General features: G+C 34.9%; 1 long non-coding RNA gene across 1 annotated transcript in view; it reads left to right on the forward strand.

Moving 5' to 3' along the window:
• Window positions 1-6400: 6400 nt before the first annotated feature.
• LOC127872733 (uncharacterized) overlaps window positions 6401-15108 on the forward strand; it is a 31639-nt gene continuing 22931 nt past the window's right edge. Inside the window, exons 1-2 of the long non-coding RNA XR_008045758.1 lie at window positions 6401-6510; window positions 7663-7833. This is a non-coding gene — a long non-coding RNA (uncharacterized LOC127872733). The remainder of the gene's footprint in view (window positions 6511-7662; window positions 7834-15108) is intronic.

The following is a 15108-nucleotide window of genomic DNA, read 5'->3' on the forward strand; positions in this document are numbered from 1 at the left end:
CCGGGTCCGTTCGCCCTAATTTCTGTTCGCCCTAAATCCTGTTCGCCCTAAAACCTGTTCGCCCTGGGTCCGTTCGCCCTAACTTTTATTATCAAAGCAGGGAAGCAATAAATAAAACGAAATTTGTTATCTTTTATAACATTTTAATATATAAATGACAATTTAAGCTACAAACTTGCCTATATGTGTGAAAAAACAAGAAGGTGCTCTTTAACGTGTAAGCGTGTTTGTAACAAAGCCGTCGAATGCCAGTAATTTTCTCTTATTGTTTAGTTATTTAAAAACGTAAATGATTTATATATCATTCACGTTCCATAAATACATCAGTTCTCTTTGTATATACATATGGAGCCTGCTTTCTGCGGACGATATATACAAATTTCATGAACTTACAATGACATCGGCAAATTTCACTGACAATACGGCTTTATTTGCTTAAAATATAGTTCTGTTATAATTAATTAATAATAATCTTATTACTTAATGTATTTATTATAATTGAGCATTTTCTTTGTGACCAATTTCTACACAATTTAAAATATACCGCTCTGTTTCATTTACATAATTTATGTTTATTTTCTTAATCATACGCTAATAATCATATTAAAGATAATTTCTAAAAAAAATGATAATAATTAACAGTTCTGTTTTATAAACATGATTTATGCATGCATCAATATTAAGTATACTCTTTAGGATAATAGTTTCAACTTAATAATCATATTATACATAACTAATTTCTATATGATTTAGTAATTGTTCTCAATGTTAACTATATTAGGTGAATACGACACTCAATCAATCAATTAACACAGATCGTTATCTCTATAATCTCTTAATTAATCGACACCGATCAATAAAGGCCGGTTGCTACTTCACACCGCGCAATACACGCGAGAATTATTGGAAGTTGATCAGTTTAGTAAATTGAATATTGATGATGTTTTTTAGATATAATGATGTTCATATGAATTTTAAATGTATTTGCCTATGCAGGGATCGACAAGAATACAAGAATTTAGATAATCCGACAGACGGTGGTTATATATTGCTGAATGAAAGAACCATAAACAACGCAAGAAGTTACACTCAAAATCTCATAATCTTAATGACTATTTTACACATATAAATGTACAAATAATTTATAAATTTAATATATACAGCTTATATATAGAATAATAAATGATGCACTTTATCTTGTGTACATATTTGTAATATTTAAATTTCCATTTTTACTTATTTAATAATTTTAATTAATCATAATTAATAAAGTTTTACTTAATTTCAATTAACAAAATTTTATAATTACTATTGCATATTTTTTAAAGTAACTATTGCATATTGTTTAAAATGACTAGTACATATTGTTTAAAATAACTATTGCATATTGTTTAGAATAACTATTGTATATTGTTAGAAATACTTAAGGAATTGCGCAGTCCGTATCACGCATTAAGCCCATTTTTCACAAAACCACATCGGTATACTTTTTGTGCTAGGTGAGCTACAAACTCTAACATATGGAAAAATACATTGATGTTCTATAATAAAACAGTTTAGTAAGCTAAGAGAGCGAGTAGCAAATTCCAATCTAAATTGTTTACCAAATCAAGAACGCAAACGCAAGCTTCTTTAATTAATTACATCTATAATGGATCAAAGGATATTAGCGCTTAACGCTACTTCGCATAAGTCGAAGAATGGTAGCATTTAATGCTAATTGAAAATGAAATACGATAGAGACAACATTCACTAAGACCGTAATGGACAGAATGATAAATTATTAAGAACTAAATAATTTATCGTACGTAAATGAAGATCCCGTTACCAGTTACATTAGATGGAAATAATGAAATCCTTAAGGAACATTAAAATATATAGAACAAGTACGTACGATATGTTTTTATTATATGCAATTGACAAATTAAATTAAACTAACCAGTTCCACATAGCCGATGCTGCCACCGTTCACAAACGTCGCGTGTAATCGCATGTCGTACCTCCAAATTGCACGAAATGCACAACAGATTATCCATTTATGAAATAATAGAACCAGACATTTGAGCTCCATTTGATATACTGTGATAATTCACAGTTAGGTTATTCCGAACATATCAAACAAAAAAGTGTTACCGAAATATAAAAGACGGCGCTCTTTAACTTGTAAGCGTATTTGTAACAAAGGCCAGTAATATTCCTTAATTGCTTATTATATTAATTTATGATGAAATCTAAGGCACAAACTTGCTTGCATGTGTGAAAAATCAAAACGGCGCTCTTTAACTTGTAAGCGTGTTTGTAACAAAGGCCAGTTATTTTCACTAATTGCTTACTATATTAATTAATGAAAACTTAAGGTTCAAATTTGCTTATATGTGTGAACAATCAACTGTTCATACCCCGATATGCACATGATAATATAGGGCGAACGAACCCAGGGCGAACCCATTGATGTTGACCTATCACTCTCTAATAAAATAACGAAAACTGACTTGCCACAACTCATCAAGTCAGAAGCTCTCTCTCTTATAGATAATATGTATGCTGAGTGTAGTGTTGTGTGTAAATGAATAGTTGAATGTAACCTGTGGTGTTTTGTACGACTAGGAGTTTTTGGTAATGAACGCTTTCTGAGTAGCATGGTCTTGTTGTTTTTAAACCCGTAATTGGCCATTTATAACGTGCTTGTACGAGCTACAACACTAAACTGAGCATCTAAAAATCTACACTGACGGCTCCAAATGCCCTAACTCTGGTTTGGTAGCCAACTCTTTTGTAATCCCTTCAAAAAACATTAGTAAAACGCACAGGCTCAGCAACAATCTCTCTATTTTTACAGCAGAACTTTTGGCAATTAAATTCTCTCTGTGCTGGATATTGGTCAATAAACCTACTAAAACTGCTATTTTATCAGACTCAATGTCATCTCTTGAGTCCATAAAAAACAGAAATAGCAGATCTAGGCCTGATATTTTAGCTAGCATTTTGGAACTTCATCAACAGTGCCTAGATAAATCTTTAAAGGTCACATTAGTATGGTGTCCAGCACATGTCAACATCAGTGGGAATGAACAGGCCGACAAGGGGGCCAAAGAGGGCCTCTTCAGGGGGGCCGTAGATGTTGGGGAACCCCTGGCACCTTCTGAGATCTACTCCCTGACAAAGAAATTTGTTTTGGGCGAGTGGAATCTCCGGACCGACAATTTGTCTTCCCGTCGACATACTTTTACAAGACCTGCGAAAACCCTCAGGCCGCCTGACAGATACTCGGCAAGCATTGTGCTTGACAGAGCCATCACGCGCCTGAGGATGGGAACCACCCTATTACCCGGTGGCGCAGGAAAGTATGTCCTCGGTATAGACCCTGCATGTCCTAGGTGCCAGGAACCTCTCACTGCGCCCCACATGCTGCTACACTGTCCTAACCATAAGGCGCAGAGGGACCACCTTGAAGCTGTATTGCACTCCCATGGACTAGTTTTTAACCTTACCAACGTGCTAGACCCCAAGGGAGCAGCTAGGGGCCCGGTCTTCTCTGCCCTCGCCAAATACTTACTAGATTGTCAAATAACTGACAAAATCTAGGTCATTGGGGGAGGGAGAGCAGCCAACACCCACCTAATTATACAGTCTTGTGACTGTTTTCTTTTAAAAATGTGTAATCTCTGCACAAACCTGATGTAATCAAATAATTGTGTTGGATTTGTGTCGCTTTTACACAACCTTTATTTTAGTTTTTAATGGGTTTATTGTTCTACCCCGCCCTTTCTAAATCAGGCCAATGGCATTGACCTGGTCTTCTTTATTTTAATACATTTTTTATGAGAGCATGACGTTAGTCCACCATTTACATTTTTCAGTTTTTTAATATAATCATATTTTATGGCATTTCTTATTACAAGAAAGGACGAGGCTGTCCAGTAACCTGGGATTGTTGGCTGCATTGCACCCCCTCCCTTCCTCTTTGACACCCCACCCTTTCCCCTTCAAACTCGAAGAACCATGTCGGACTGGAGTGCACGGTGCAGGGCCTTATACCATTATAAACACCTATTTAGCCCTATCTAGGACAAAGTATTGTCGACCTTGCTGAAAGTACTAATCTTGTACCTTGGAGCACATTAGGGATTATTATAACTGCTATCTTGTGTAGCAATTTCCTTATTTTTGTGAAAACTGCTATTTTATATAGCAAATTGCCTTAATTTTATTATTATTGCATTAACTCATGCTAAAATTGCTACTTTTATAGCAAATATCCTAATTTTTTATATTAAATTGCTATTTTATATAGCAAATTGCCTCGGTTTTACTGTCTAATTGTCATTTGGATACCATATAAGGTACTTTAGTATTATTTCCTACAATGTTATCATCAGTATACTAATAATATTGGATAGATTAGAGCTTTTTGGGTTTATCTTAACGTATCTAGGTAATATTTGGTCTTTTTACCATTTTACATTTCACCATTATCAATTTTCCTTCAATAGTATACAAACTATTTTTCATTTACCGTGCTCTCCCTCTGGTTCAGGGGAAACAACCATTGTAGACTTCATCATCACAATTATCTCCCTTAGTACAACTGAGTGACACCACCCCTGCTGGCTCTTCTTTCCCCCACCCACATCGGCCTACACTTCCATAAAATCTCTCCTTCTTTCAACCCTCCAGGGTGGCAACATGTATTTTAAATATATATATGCATATAGTCCTGTACATATTGTATATAATGTACATCTTGTACAAACTTAGCTGTCTTTGTCTTATTTTTAACTGTAAAGTACATTGTCTTACCCTTAATTTTTATGTGGCCCTATGAAGGTGACCGTTTGGAGACACGTAAGTTATTGCCCTTAACATATAAGGGTTTATTACTAAACCCACTTTTAAATATTGTTTTAATGCCACTCTGGGGGGATCTCTCTTTTCCATAGCCCAATCCTCCTTAAGTTCCATACAGACAGGGTCTTATGTTGGAGCATTACGGCTATATTCCCTGTCTGCAAGTGTTCAACATTGAGCCACATACATAAACTTGTACTCATTAATTTTTTAACAACTCAATACTCAATTGCAATATTAATATATAATTGAGAGTTACACACTCTATGTGATATCATATATTGTCTTTTTTTTTTCCTTTCCTTCTCATATAATTGCATTTGCACATGCAACTTCACTCTACAATTGAGAGCTGTTAAATCAGGCTCTGGCATCCCTATTAATAAATGTTCTTAGATATAAACATATCTTTCTTATGATTAGATCTTGTTGTTTGGCGTTTAGTTTAAACTTTAAACATACACATAAAAATGGTACTTGACTATGCATGTTAACATATTGTGGCAATGTTCAACCACTTTTTGATCTGGAAAACCCTCAAATATTATTATATTGTTACACAAACATAATACACATCTGTGTATTCCTTTTTCTATAATTAATATATTAAATAGTCCTATTTGGATTCAAATTTTTAAACCACAGATCACAAAGTCTAAAGACTCCAACAAACCCATTGCAGTATATACTGAACAGTGGGTCTGGTAATGATGCTGCCACATACAACAGTATGTGTGTTTTCACCATCTTTACTTATAAAAATTGGGCTATTCTTTCTCTCCTCCTTAAAAAACAATACAAAGAATAACATACAATAACAACATCATATGAATGATATAAATTAATAATAAGTACAGTAATGTAACAAAAACATAGTAATCTTTTTTGTATTAACTCATTCTTGTTCTTTCATTTATATTTTTGCATATCAACCATCATTGTTTACTTTTTCTTAAAAGTACAAAGTCAGCCGTGGGAAAATCTATTTTAAAACGGATTGACCTACTGGCAATTCTTAATAAGAAATTTCGGCCAATCAGCGCCATCGTTATATAAACGCATCAACCAATTAAAACGCCGCTTTTTAACCGCGATAGGCCTATTCACTGTATAGCACTGCGTCTTTTTAACGCTTCATATAAAGGTTATATATTTTTAAACCAATAGATTTTATTAAGGCACCGCACCAACACTGCAAAGTTTTATATTTATACCAATGGTACAGCCCAGTAAAATCGGGCTGTCCATTTTATGGCCGTTTTCGGCTTTTTATGCAGAGTTCTATGTTAAGCAGTGTGCTCGGGCAATGGTTTTTAACCGAAGTCCCGAGGGTAAATAACCCCAATAACAAAGTTAGTCAGGGCGAACGGACCCTGGGCGAACGTGTAACTAGGGCGAACGGACCCGATACCAAGCAAAACCGATTGTAAGCCATCTTGAATTGTTAGCGTGAAAAGAAATATATACTTGTTTCCTTAACCGGTCGACTTACGGTAATTGGAGGATACTACATTTATTGGATATTTTAATATGATGAATATTCTAGGTAGATAATATGGATAGTATTATCATTATTAGTATTACGTCAACATTAACTCAACAATTGTATTGTTGACATGAAGAAAAAGCTATTTCGAGGTTGTTTTGACCATTGATTGCTAAGTAGGTCAAACTCAAAGTTTTAACTTGTATTGATATTTTATTTAGTTAAGGAATCTTCGAGTAATAGTTAAAAAAATCTATCGCATTCTAATTCTATAGCTAAATCATGTGTTGTTGCTATATTATAAACTTTCGTGCATGAGCCATTTAAATCCGTTTGCATTACTTTTTTAGTTGTTTCCCCTGGAAAATTCTCTTCTTGCTAGCCTTCGCTGAGTTATTCAACAACATCGCTATATTGCTGATTTTTGCTGTTGTTTATTGGTTAAAGCTGCATGCTTTTTTTGGATAATGTTTAATTTATCATTCACGTTTTACATATGATTCTGTTGAAACCATATTTAATCGATGTTTTGGTGAATTTCGCGCATGCTTAACTTGCCTGATTTCGGACGTAATTTACTTTCGGATACATGCTCCTCTTGTGTTTTTTTTCGATGTTTTCTTATGTATGCAGATTAAAAAAAAACAGCTCATGCTTAAATGTGTTATTGAGCAAGTGACTTCTTAATACTATGGCAGAAATAAAAAAAACTGTTATAAAATTATAAAGGAAGTTTAGTTACATGTATAAAGTTAAAACTCACAGTCACAAGTGTGTAAGTATTACTGTTACATTTATTTATATTTACTAAAAGTAAATATATGCTCACATATCAGTAAGTATTGAACAGCCCTAAATTATATTTAATACACCCATCTAGGCAGTTAATTCATATATGTGCTGGCTTTAATTTACATTCATGTTATTATCACCCTGCAATAGGCGAAGGGATATTGTTTTGGCCTTGTCCGCCTGTCTTTCCGTCCATCCGGCACTTTTGTGTTGGGAGCGATATCTTGGAAGTGCTTTGGTGGATTTCATTGAAACTTGGTATGAGTATATGTATAGATAAGAGGATGATGCATGCCAAATGGCATTGTACACTATCTGTTAATAACAGAGTTATGGCCCTTCGAAACTAAAAAAATCCTTTTTTACCTGAGTGTCAAATATAACACTTTTGTGTCCAGAAGCTAATTAGCGGGGAATATCAATTCAATGAATTTGCTTGTTATTAATTGAAGGGAAATAAACCTGTCATTTTGTTTGTCATTATGGTGTTTAAAGTCACATTTAATGGCATCCAACCTACTTTATTTCAAATACAGTAACACCTGGCGCCGTGACCTGGATGCAGATTCTAAGCAGATGGGCCAAAATGGGGGCAGCTAGAGAGACTCGCCTGGAACTGACAAGCCTGGAGGGAGCTGGTTGACTGTTGGCGAGATGGGACAACAGACGAAGAATAAACGAACCTACTTGATTTGATAAACATTTTTGTAAGTCATTCAAGAATCGAGCAAACTTTTTGTTTCCAATAAGCAGTCCTGTATATATCCGAAATAAAATAAAATGTTTCACTCAGGTTCCTTGATACTCATCTTGGTATTTAAGGGACCTTATAACAGATTATGGCATGTATTGAAGTTTGTCATTAAATGCATTATATTTATAAATGTAAACATTAAATCTAAAAAGCTCAATTAAAAAACAAGAACAAATTAAAAGAAAAAGAAATCCTCATCTGGTCTCGAACCACTGACCTCTGGAGTAAAAGTCTAACGCTAAGACGGCCATCCATGCTCATACAATATTTTATACTTTTAGTTTCTATAAGCAAAGCTTGTAGTGTCACTAAAAATGACAACAGAACTCCAAATTATTCAATTGTTTTGCTTTGCAACGATTTATCATTTTCAGGTTGTTAATGTTAAGTATAACTGTTTTCTCACAAATATCTTAACTGCAACAAAAATGTGCAAGTCTGAAACAATTTTTATGCCCCCTTTCAAAGAAAAGGGGGCATATAGTTATCAGACTGTCCGTCTGTCGGTCCGTATTTCTGTCACACTTTGCGTTTAGGTTTCGAAAACTTCTATTTCCCTTGAGATATAACCTTCATATTTGGTATGCATGTGCATATGGACAAAGCCTTTCCATACCAACACAAATTTTTACCCCTGTGACCTTGACCTTGAACTTAAAGGGGCCTTTTCACAGATTTTGGCATTTTTTAACTTACTCATTAAATGCTATATATTGATAAATGTAAACATTGGATCGTAAAAGCACCAGTAAAAAATCAAGAATAAAATTAAAAAAAGGAAAAGAACATTGCCCGGAGCAGGTTTCGAACCAGTGACCCCTGGAGTCCTGCCAGAGTCCTGAAGTAAAAACGCTTTAGCCTACTGAGCTATTCCGCCGAGTACACATTCTTGACGTATTTTATACCTTATATAAGCAATCTTCGTAGTTTCACAAAATTTAACGACAAAAACAGAACTCTCCAAATTATTCAAACGTTTCGCGTTGCAACGCTTTATAATGTTTAGGTTTTAAAATCGTCAAAAGATGCATATAATGGCTATATTAGAGCATGGTAAATGTTCAGTATTACTGTTTCCTCACAAATATCAAAACTAAAACGAAAATTTGCGGATCTGAAACAACTTTTTTCAATTTTGTCAATTTACCAAAGCGTGAAAAGATCCCTTTAAGGTCCGTGTTTAGGTTTCAAAATCTGCGTTTAGGTTTTGAAAAATGCTCATAACTTCTATGTCCCTTGAGATATAACCTTCATATTTGGTATGCATGTGTATATGGACAAGGCCTTTCCATACGCACAAAAATTGTTACCCCTGTGACCTTGACCTTGAAGTTAGGGTCCGCGTTTAGGTTTCGAAATCTGCGTTTAGATATTGAAAAATGCTCATAACTTCTATGTCCCTTGAGATATAACCTTCATATTTGGTATGCATGTGTAAATGGACAAGGCCTTTCCATACGCACACAAAATTTTACCCCTGTGACCTTGAACTTAGGGTCCGCGTTTAGGTTTCGAAATCTGTGTTTAGGTTTCGAAAAAAGCTCATAACTTCTATCAAGCATTTATAGGGGGCATAAATCATCCTATGGTGACAGCTCTTGTTTTATTTTGTCAATTTACCAAAACATGCAAAAGCCCCTTAAAATACATGAAGTAATGTTTACAGTTGTCCATAACCACATATTGAAAAAGAATGTGCAAGCTCTATCTATTGGCATACAAACAAAGCCAATCTGTTGGATTATTACTCATGGCAAGCGATATGATCTTAGGTATACCTTCTATAATCAGGTGTTTGCACTTTAATCACATTAAAATTTGAAAAACTATAGAAGTACAAAAAGGTCAGAATGATAACAAACAGGTTTGTAATGGACATCATCTTGCAATTGCTATTTATGTGAGTGGAATGGTACACAAATTCTGAATTTGTTATATGTAGGACATTTAGTAACTTAGCAACCCATGCATGTTGCAAGGGTGTTAATTGTCCGGATTATTTGGAAATCCCGATTTGAGCCATTCAGGATTGAATTTTAGATCAGTGTAAATCCGATGATTTGTTTGAAGGGGGTGTGAACAAATATTGTAATTGCTTCATTGGCATGCCGGGCATGTGCGCTTAGTATGGAATTTTCCTGGTCTTTTTAACAAGGTTTTCCAAAGAAAAAAACGGGTTATTAGATTGGCAAATGCCGGCTGGCGGGCGGACGGAACAACCTTGTCCGGGCCATAACGTTGTGGTTCTTGGTGAGAATTTAAAATCATTTGGCACATTCGTTCACCATCATTAGACGGTGTGTCGCTCAAAAGAATACCGTCAATATATCCAAGGTCAAGGTCACACTTAAGAGTTTAAAGGTCAAAAATGGCCATAAAAGAGCTTGTCCGGGCCAAAACTATGACATTCATTGTGAGACTTAAAAATGATTTGGCATATTTGTTCACCATCGTGGGACGTTGTATCGCACTTTAGAATTACGTCAATATCTCCAAGGTCAAGGTCGCCACAACTAAAAATATATTTATTTTGAAACAAAGGGGGTAAATTATAAACAATCAGTTCAGTTTGAGTTGTCTCCCTCTATCAGACTTTTTTCTACATTGAAAACCTGGTTTTGTGACAATTTTGTCCCTTGTTTTACTATTGTCTGATTGGTTATCCGCTGACACGGACATAAAAGGTAACTGACCTAACCTCTTGGCTACTTTCCAGAAATCTTACATACTACAAAATGTAGCATATGTCCCCCATCATTAAATTTCCATTTTCTGCTGTCAAACTAAGTGCATATATTATTTCATTTGCAAAAGACATATCTGGATATATTTTTGGACAGTTGTTTTACTGTATGGTTAGTGGATTAACATTTATTATGCCCCCCTTCGAAGAAGAGGGGGTATATTGCTTTGCACATGTCGGTTGGTCGGTCTGTCGGTCCATCCACCAGGTGGTTTCCGGATGATAACTCAAGAACGCTTAGGCCTAGGATCATGAAACTTCATAGGAAGATAGATCATGACTCGCAGATGATCCCTATTCATTTAGAGGTCACTAGGTCAAAGCTCTAGGTCATGGTGACCCGAAATAGTAAAATGGTTTCTGGATGATAACTCAAGAACGCATATGCCAAGGATCATGAAACTTCATAGGTAGATTGATCATGACTTGCACAGGCTTTTTCCGCTCCATTTTGGGAAAACGCCACACTGGAATTTTGGGAATTTCACGTCGTGAAAAATCCCATTTTGGGAAAAAAAATAATCGCAAAACTGGCTTAATTGGGAAAAAGTATCGCATGTAAATAGTGTTTCTTATATTTCAAAGAAGCTGTTAACTGGTAAATAATGGCTATTTTGGAATAATATTATAAAAATTTTACAAAATATTATGAATATTTGTGATAAGTGTACATTGCCATGCCTATGTTAATAAAATATAAACAAACACAGTGTCAGTATTCAACATTTCTTAACCACAATGTCAAAGTAACAAGACAATAACAATTGCATATGTGGCATCAGCTTCTGAACCGGAGGTCTTTAAGTTCTCACAAACTAATGTTCTCTTGTATTTGATTGGAACTGTGTCACTTCTGTGAGTTCTTCTGGATCTAGATCTGGATATGTACGTCGCAGGACCTTTCGGTATAGGCGCAACGGAAGAGAGGATGGTTTAGTCCCACTGTAGGACAGTTGACCTGAATATGTCAACTGTGTCCGCGCGAACAACACTTTCTTCAAGATTGTTCCACTCTATTAATGTCTTAGGGAAAAATGAGTTTTTATATAGTTGGGTTTTGCACTGGATTGGTGTGAAACACTTAGAGTTTTTGACTGAATATTGTTCAACGATATTGTTTACTTTGAAGTCTTTGAAATGTTTAGGGGTAATTTTACGCTTTGATCGCCGGACTGGGGTAAGGAAGTCTTGGCTAGGCATTGCTGGCACCAGCCCCTCAACCACCTTGAAGAAGAAGATAAGTCTATTGGCCTTCCTTCTTTCCTGGAGAGGTGGGATCTTCATACTCTTCAGCATGTTTGTCACGTAGCCTGGTGTTTTGGTGTAGTAGTCGCCGGTTATGAACCTCGCCGATTGTTTTTGGACCTTTCCAATTTTATTGATGTCTTTTTGAAGGAGTGGATCCCAGACAATGGAGCTATATTCTAGAGTAGTTCTAATTAAGGCGAAGTATGCTGTTTTACGGCAGGATTCGGGGCAGTGGGGGATGGGACACCTCTGTGTCAGTCAGTCCTGGTAGGGGCTGGGTTACTTCTGTTTGATGTATCAAATCTGTCTCTTGTGGCTGCTGAAATAAAAGCATTTCACTGCGTAAAAGCTACTGTTATTTATGAGACACTGCTGCACAAACAAATAGTTACCTTTTATATTGCATTTGGGCATATTATGCATGCAGGTTTAAGATTTTAGTACTGATTGAATGCCTTAAAATAAGAAGAATATCAAAGAAAACAATCACTAACAAATGAATCGATCTATAATCAATTTCAGATAACAAAAACAAAACGATCCAGAACGACTGTCGCTCGCATCTTTTTGTTGAATTTCGGAAATCATTTATAACGATCTTCGTTTATCACTAGAAATATTTCGGTGCATTCTTATACTTACCTCACCCGATGTAGTTGTTTTTTTAGTTTGCTTTTTAAAAAGAGACGAAATTGTCGGCGTATTTTTTGCATCTTTCTTTCTTATTTTCGGAACGTAGTATTTAGGTCGTGTCTATATTGGATCCTAAATAAATTGCTACAATGGATACCAAATCTATATATTTGCAGCATCGTTTACGACAATGTTTTTTTTGTTTAATAAATTATTTGAAAAGAAAATCGCTGTTGATAAAGACCAAATTTGGATTAAAGGGTGTCAAAGTATCAATAAAACTGTTGATATGCACAATGGCTACCAGTAAAATCTGTCTTTTCAACCGAAGTACCGCTCATCAAAACAAAATTGTATCCATTCTAGACGATTTCAAGAATCTAGCCAGCTGTATTGATACTTACCAAATTTGGATCCATTCTAGACAAAAAAAAATCAAAAGTCTAGCCAGCTCTTTTGATAGAGTCTAGCCATCTCTATTGATACCGAAATTAGATCCGTTCTAGACATTTCAAGAGTCTAGTCAGCTCTCTTGATGCTTACCAAAATTGGATCAATTCTAGATGATTTCAATAGTTTTTATCTTTCATCTCCAGGAAATAATATGAAACCATAGCTCAGGGTGCAGGATCACGTGACTTTGTTGGGTTTTCCCAATTAAACGTTATTGGATGTAACCCCCGGTAAGTGCTGCTTTTTTCCAAATAACTTTTTGAAACAATTTTTCTTAAGAATTTCAACTAGTGCATAAAAGACAGATTTTTCTGGAAATGTGAAATACATCAGAACACGGAGTGTATATTGACAGGAGATGAATCGAGTATTTGACCCTTACTGTAGTAAATTCAATCTTATGCAAAAACTATTCATCCGATTTTATTGGTTTATACATTATCTTGTTGCTTATTAATTCCTCTTTTAAAAAAAATATAACTTTTAGTATATTCCCGTTGTTATTAATGGATTTATAGCGAGTTAAACACAAGAAATACACATTTTACGTTTTACCACCGCGCGTTTTAACGTGTTGTGGCTATCGATCTTTTACGATTAGCGTACAGCGAAGCGCCGAGGTTATACATTTTGATGTACCCACTCACGTCTTTTGTTAAATTATAGTTTCATTTCTCGGCCGATTTCGACAAATTATATATCATTAGAAAGCTTACGTTACGTAGTAAACAGATATATCAATATATATTAAGTTTTTCTTCTGATTTCGACAGCCCGGCGAGTTATAACTTTAACTTTTGCAAATATCATACCGTTTTGGAGTTTTAGAATCTAGATTTACGGTTGACATGTTCATACTTAATACCAATTTGTAGCGTTTATATTTGGAGTTCAGTTTTAAAAATTACATCTTGCTTAGGAGAATAGAATTCTGTATACGATAGAAAAAAAAATTGTTTAAAAACGAAAGTAATTAAGGAATGAAGGCGGGAAAATGTAGCGCGCGTTCCTAACGCACTGAACTGATGCTACGGTCTTGGCGATTATGCTTTTGTTTAAAAACCGGCCATTTAATTTCTTTAGCCATCTTATTATATTTTTTATGGAATATATTGTAGTATTTTGTTCACGAAACATATCAATAAAGCTTATTATAAATGAATCTTAATAAATTAACGATTTCAGCTCTTGTTTATAACACAGAAAGGGTGTATAATTTATGATGAAACAGCGTATATAGCGGACCCTCTCAATATTATTCGGCTTTGCATGCATACTTGAAATAAAATGGGTGTCAAAAACATTCATCGTTTGCTGTTTATTATCAACAAGGTAATTATGTATAATTATTTGAAATGTTATTTACCTTAAATTATCAATTTATTAAAGATTCTTGAAAATCACGGTCCGTGTTACGCGGGTCATTTCGTATTTTGACATCAGGGCATCATGTCCAGCTATTGAAAATCAGATTTTTTTTCACCGGGACGATGACGGCTTGGATTTAGACAGGCAGACAGATAGTTTATTCAGACTTAAACAACAGTACATCGTCTTCAACTCAAATATATAAATTATTTTTAGACGAATTGTTAGGTGATTACACATATAGCAGTGATGATTCTGAGAATGTTGCCATGTTTCTTATCCGTGTAATCTAGAGTCCATGGTTTGAGCATTTTTATCGCGGTGTTCAAAAAAAGATATCTCAATAATCTTGTTTATTGATAGATCTGTGGTTTTATTGCCCCTGTGTTCAGCACAAACCAATTATCTCGTTATGATCAGATACTGTGCCGACCAATACTAAATAACACTATGGTGTCATACGCCACAGCAGGGACCTATACTTGTATATTGGTCCCTAACCACAGGTGGCAATGTCTGGTCAGATTACACTTTTTATGATACCTCCATGTCTTCTCGTGGTATTAGTGGTCATTTCTTGGAGTAATGTAACGCCAAATACTCAATTTTGCGTTTATAAGATATGTAGCGTATTGAAAACAATTATAGTCATCTGCCCATACAGATTGCCATAAACTAAATACTGTATAGATGTCAGCCAGCTAAATCACAATAATTATAAGTGCTTAATACCTATATATGTACAATTTAAACATTTAAAAAATCTAATACTTAACATTTAAC

This window comes from Dreissena polymorpha, chromosome 3, assembly GCF_020536995.1.
Source record: "Dreissena polymorpha isolate Duluth1 chromosome 3, UMN_Dpol_1.0, whole genome shotgun sequence".
In the NCBI taxonomy this organism is placed as follows: domain Eukaryota; kingdom Metazoa; phylum Mollusca; class Bivalvia; order Myida; family Dreissenidae; genus Dreissena; species Dreissena polymorpha.